Source organism: Pseudophryne corroboree, chromosome 3 (assembly GCF_028390025.1).
Source record: "Pseudophryne corroboree isolate aPseCor3 chromosome 3, aPseCor3.hap2, whole genome shotgun sequence".
Lineage (NCBI taxonomy): Eukaryota > Metazoa > Chordata > Amphibia > Anura > Myobatrachidae > Pseudophryne > Pseudophryne corroboree.
The window spans coordinates 417,784,473-417,790,968 of NC_086446.1; the positions used below are offsets into that span (position 1 = coordinate 417,784,473).

General features: G+C 50.7%; 1 long non-coding RNA gene across 2 annotated transcripts in view; it reads right to left on the minus strand.

Annotated features, from left to right (window-relative positions):
* LOC135055793 (uncharacterized) overlaps positions 1–6,476 on the minus strand; it is a 118,900-nt gene extending 112,424 nt beyond the window's left edge. Inside the window, exon 1 of one of the 2 annotated variants that reach the window (XR_010243813.1) lies at positions 6,241–6,476. This is a non-coding gene — a long non-coding RNA (uncharacterized LOC135055793). Of the gene's footprint in view, positions 1–4,312; positions 4,535–6,240 lie in introns of those variants that run through there. The other variant, XR_010243814.1, reaches the window with a different exon arrangement.
* Between the last annotated feature and the right edge of the window lie 20 nt (positions 6,477–6,496).

Sequence of the window (6,496 nt, forward strand, 5' to 3'; positions counted from 1 at the left end):
AGTATTCAGTGTGCTTCACTTTTCCCACATTTTATTATGTTACAGCCTTATTCCAAAATGGAATAAATAAAAAAAATTCCCTCAAAATTTGACACACAATACCCCATAATGACAACGAGAAAAATTGCAAATTACTTAATAAAAAACTAATAAATCACATGTACATAAGTATTCACAGCCTTTGCTCAGTACTTTGTTGATGCACCTTTGGCAGCAATTACAGCCTCAAGTCTTTTTGAATATGATGCCACAAGCTTGGCACACCTATCTTTGGTCAGCTTCGCCCATTCCTCTTTTCAGCACCTCTCAAACTCCATAAGGTTGGATGGGAAGGATCGGTGCACAGCCATTTTCAGATCTCTCCAGAGATGTTCAATGGGATTCAAGTCTGGGCCAATCAATAATTTCACAGAGTTGTCCTGAAGCCACTTCTTTGATATCTTGGCTGCGTCGTTGTCCTGCTGAAAGATGAACCGTCACCAAAGTCTGAGGTCAAGAGCACTCTGGAGCAGGTTTTCATCCAGGGTGTCTCTGTAAATTGCTGCATTCATCTTTCCCTCTATCCTGACTAGTCTCCCAGTTCCTGCCGCTGAAAAACATCCCCACAGCATGATGCTGCCACCACATGCTTCACTGTAGGGGTGGTATTGGCCTGGTGATGAGAGTTCAATCTTTGTCTCATCAGACCAGAGAATTTTGTTTCTCATGGTCCGAGAGTCCTTTAGGTGCATTTTGGCAAACTCCAGGCGGGCTGCCCAGTGCTTTTTACTAAGGAGTGGCTTCCATCTGGCCACTCTACCATACAGGTCTGATTGGTGGATTGCTGCAGAGATGGTTGTCCTCCTGGAAGGTTCTCCTCTCTCCACAGAGGAAAGTTGTAGCTCTGACAGAGTGACCATCGGGTTGTTGGTCACCTCCCTGACCAGGGCCCTTCTCCCCCGATTGCTCAGTTTAGATGGCCGGAGAGCTCTAGGAAGATTTCTGTGGTTCTGAACTTCTTCCATTTACGGAAGATGGAGGCCACTGTGCTCATTGGGACCTTCAATGCAGCAGATATTTTTCTGTACCCTTCCCCAGATTTGTGCCTCGAGACAATACCGTCTCGGAGGTCTACAGACAATTCCTTTGACTTCATCCTTGGTTTGTGCTCAGACATGCACTGTCATGTGTGGGTCCTTATATAGGCAGGTGTGCGTGTTTCCAAATCATGTCTAATCAACTGAATTTACCACAGGTGGACTCCAGTTAAGCTGGAGGAACATCTCAAGAATGATCAGTGGAAACAGGATGCACCTGAGCTCAATTTTGAGCTTCATGGCAAAGGCTGTGAATACTTATGTACATGTGATTTCTTAGTTTTTTATTTTTAAGAAATGTGCAAAAAAAAAAAAAAAAGTTTTTCATGTTGACATTATGGGGTATTATGTGTAGAATTTTGAGGGAAAAATTAATTTATTCCATTTTGGAATAAGGCTGTAATATAACAAAATGTGGAAAAAGTGAAGCGCTGTGAATACTTTCCAGATGCACTGTATATACTGCTGGAAATTTGCTGAGTTTTGATCAGAGATGTGTGGACAAGATAGGCAGGTGAGGCACTGCCTCGCGTGCCATGGGTGATTCTCCAGAAAGTGAACATAAAGTCTGGTGCATCACATGCTTTTAAAAATGTTTTTCCTTTTAAACTGGTCTGTTAAGAAATTGTTGTTATATGAAAACTTAATTACTTAGTAGTAATGCCTTGCCCTATAACTCAAGACCCACTAAAATCTTGGTATTTTGGAGATGTATGTCATTTGAATTTGTGTAACTGTCCCGTGCATCACAGAGAATCGCCCTCAGACTTTTTGCTCCAGAGTTTTGACTATAAAAATGATAGAATAACACAAAGATGATATTTCTAATATATGCTTTGTATTTTTCATGTACTTTATATAATCAAACCTCTGGTTTACATGTTAGTATGGCAAGAAAGGCTCTGCCTCAACTCACCAGACGGCACTGGGGTGCAGTGTGCACCCATTATTATACAAACGCCAGTGGGAATAGAGACTGGTTAATGTTAGAAAGTATTTTCAACTAACAATGGACACATTTTATTACGAAACCAAGATATTACACTTGCAGATGTGCACCCGATATATCGTCCAAACCGGAGGATCAGACGATATCATACCCTCCAACTGTACCTTTTTGGCAGGTATAGTACCTTTTTTTTATGGTCTGTACTGATTTTTGATTGTCCAAATTTCCATTAAAAGTATAGGAAAGGGGGTGTAGCCACGCCCCTTTACCTGTAACCATGCCCCCCTTTCCTAATTTGTACCGATTTTTATGTGTAAAATGTTGGAGGGTATGCGATATATATATCGTATACATCGGCTGGTGTGTATACCCAGGGTCAGCTCCAGGCTCGTTCCAACAGGGCGCCGCCATATTGGAGCCTGCCTGGAGCCAGGTCCTACAGCAGCGCCCATCCCAGCCCGCCTCCTAGCACTAGCAGCAGTGGCTGTGTGTGACGACGAAGGGGAGTGCTGTGGGCAGGCCGTGGACTAAAGCTAAACTACTCTGTGCACACTGTGCGGCGCCGGCGTCTGAGGTCAGACGCCGGAACCGCACACAGAGTAGTTTAGCTTTAGTCTGCGGGCGTGCTGTCCCGTAACTCGCACTGTGATACATCAGCAGCAGCAGGGCAGCGCCAGAATTCTCCAGGCTGTATGGGGAGAAGCCAGCATGATGGTGCTCTGCAAGGGCAAGAGGAGGGGGTTCACACAGGTTGCCAGCACTGACAGCAAGGTGCAAATCCTGTACTACACATGGGCTCACACTCACTACTACTAGTGCTCTCATGCCTGGGATGCGGAGGGGGGGGGGGGGGGGGGTCAGGGGCTGGAGACTGTGCAGACCCTCCCATGGGATGCTACTGGGTACAGCACTCCAGCCTCCCTCTATCAGGTATATATACTGCACTGTCTGTACTATACACCAGCAGCTGGAGGTGCCCATATATCTCATGCTGATAGTCCTTATTATACAGGCTATGGAAGTATCATATCATGTGTAACTGACACTGCTGGGGGGGGGGGGGGGGGGGGGCATATCATGTGTATCTGGCACTGCTGGGGGCCACATCATGTGTATCTGGCACTGCTGGGGGCCACATCATGTGTATCTGGCACTGCTGGGGGGGCATATCATGTGTATCTGGCACTACTGGGGGGGCATATCATGTCTGGCACTGCTGAGGGGCATATTATGTGTAGCTGGCACTGCTGGGGTCATGTCATGTGTAGCTGGCACTGCTGGGGGCCATGTCATGTGTAGCTGGCACTGCTGGGGGCCATGTCATGTGTAGCTGGCACTGCTGGGGGCCATGTCATGTGTAGCTGGCACTGCTGGGGGCCATGTCATGTGTAGCTGGCACTGCTGGGGGCCATGTCATGTGTAGCTGGCACTGCTGGGGGCCATGTCATGTGTAGCTGGCACTGCTGGGGGCCATGTCATGTGTAGCTGGCACTGATGAGGGGCATATCACGTGTAGCTGACACTGCTGGGGGGCATATCACGTGTAGCTGACACCAGTGGCGGAACAAGCAAGCGGTGGGCCCAGGTGCAACAAAATGCTTTGGGCCCCCCATCCAAGTACACCCCATGGGCAGTGCGCGCCGTAGGCGCGCGCGCAAAAATACATAGTGGCGTGGCTTCGTGGGGAAGGGGTGTGTCCACAAAATAATACCAATTCATAAAACGGTGCACAGTAGTCTCCATTCTTCAAATTACGCCGCACAGTAGCACCACTATACCAGGTAGAGACCCTTTTACTCCTTACAGCGAACAGATTCCCCTTTTTACACATAACGGCAGACAACGTGCACTTTTTACACATAACGGCAGACAGCGTGCCCTCGTTACACATAGCGGCAGACAGCATACACTTTTTACACAATGGCAGACAGCGTACCCTCGTTACACATAGCGGCAGACAGCGTGCCCTCGTTACACATAGCGGCAGACAGCGTGCACTTTTTACACATTACGGCAGGCAGCGTCCCCATTTTACACATTACGGCAGACAGCGTCCCCATTTTACACATTACGGCAGACACCATACACTTTTACACATAACGGCAGATAGCGTGCCCTTTTTACACATTACGGCAGGCAGATTCTACCTTTTTACACATAGCGGCAGGCAGATTCCCCATTTTTACATTGCGGCATGCAGATTCCCCATTTTTATACATAGCGGCAGGCAGTCCCCCCTTTTTACACATTGCGGCAGGCAGTCCCAACAAATAAAAAAAGAAATTACCTGCTTGTTGCCAGGGGTTTCATGCACTTGGTTCCATGCACAGTGCCAGGATGTCATGCTCGTTGCCAGGGGTTTCATGCACTGGGTGTCATGCTCGTTGCTAGTGGGTAGTGCTTGTTGCTAGGGCCGTGCTCCCAGTGCCACATATGCTCCCAGTGCCAGATATTCCCCCACAGTGCCAGGTATATGCACTCAGTGCCAGATATTCTCCCACAGTGCCAGATATTCCCCCCCAGTGCCAGGTATATGCCCCCAGTGCCAGGTACATGCCCCCCCAGTGCCAGTTATATGCCCCCAGTGCCAGGTATATGCCCCCAGTGCCAGGTATATGCCCCAGTGCCAGGTATATGCCCCCAGTGCCGGGTATATGCCCCCCCAGTGCCAGATATTCTCCCACAGTGCCAGATATTCCCCCCCAGTGCCAGATATTCCCCCCCCAGTGCCAGGTATATGCCCCCAGTGCCGGGTATATGCCCCCCCAGTGCCAGATATTCTCCCACAGTGCCAGATATTCCCCCCCAGTGCCAGGTATATGCCCCCAGTGCCAGGTATATGCCCCCAGTGCCAGGTACATGCTCCCCCAGTGCCAGTTATATGCTCCCAGTGCCAGGTATATGCCCCCCCAGTGCCAGATATTCTCCCACAGTGCCAGATATTCCCCCCCAGTGCCAGGTATATGCCCCCAGTGCCAGGTATATGCCCCCAGTGCCAGGTACATGCTCCCCCAGTGCCAGTTATATGCTCCCAGTGCCAGGTATATGCCCCCCCAGTGCCAGATATTCTCCCACAGTGCCAGATATTCCCCCCCAGTGCCAGGTATATGCCCCCCCAGTGCAAGGTATATGTCCCCAGTGCCAGGTATATGTCCCCAGTGCCAGATCTGTCCCCAGTGCCAGGTATATGTCCCCAGTGCCAGATCTGTCCCCCCAGTGCCAGGTATATGTCCCCAGTGCCAGATCTGTCCCCCCAGTGCCAGGTATATGTCCCCAGTGCCAGATCTGTCCCCCCAGTGCCAGGTATATGTCCCCAGTGCCAGATCTGTCCCCCCAGTGCCAGGTATATGTCCCCAGTGCCAGATCTGTCCCCCCAGTGCCTGCTCCCCCGGTCCCCCCTCCCCCCCCCTATGTGTTGGAGGGACACGAGCGCATCGCGCGTCTCTCCTGTGTCCCTCCTGGCTCTCCCCCGCTGGTCTAATGAAGCATGTGCCGTTCGTGAGCCAATCAGAGCTCACGAACGGCACATGCTTCCTTAGAGCGGCCGGGGGAGAGCCAGGAGGGACACAGAGAGACGCGCGATGCGCTCGTGTCCCTCCAACACATAGGGGGGGGCCGGGGGAGCAGGGGAGCAGCAAGGAGGGAGAGGAGAACGCAGATTGACATGCGGACTCTCGTCCGCATGTCAATCTGTTCTAAATGCCGGCCGGCGGCTGTGGGCCCCTGAGTGCGGCGGGGCCCCAGTGCAATGCACTGCCTGCCCCGCCAGTAGTTCCGCCCCTGGCTGACACTGCTGGGGGGCATATCACGTGTAGCTGACACTGCTGAGAGGAACAGTAATGTGGCTGTTATGTGTAAAGCTGATAATTGTGTGCATTTAGAGGGGGGGTGAAAATATATTTATTTATCGTTTGATAATATGAAGACGCGAGGCCATACCCACTTTTCCAGAAGCGTGCGCACCTTTGGCGTGCACATGGGGGGAGATGGGGGGACGGGACATTTTGACATTTTCTCGCTCAGGGTGCAAATAGGCCTGGAGCAGGCCCTGTGTATACCCTATGTGTTTAACGATCCGCACTCCTGCAGGTCATTATCAAGGTTCAACTTGACATCTAAAGATGACTATATTGTTTGGTGAGGATCTTGCACGATGTCACTGACATAGGCAAGTGTGTACCCAAGTCTCAGACCATTAAAAGCAATAAAAATAACCTGCTCTGAATTTTAACGACCCATCGTGTGTCCAGAGCTGCTGTGTGAATTGAAGAGAAATCGAGGCTGGAATCGGATGCAGGTCGTCCTGGTGTATGGCCAGCATAAGCCTCTCCTCTCTGCTCCGAGACGGTGTCCCACCGCTGCATCAACAACACAAGCTAACTCACTATGACGTCACCGCCGCTATCTCCCCGCCCCTGTCTCCAGGACGGCTCCGCCTCCTCCTCTGTGCTTTTAAACTGCACATTGTGAC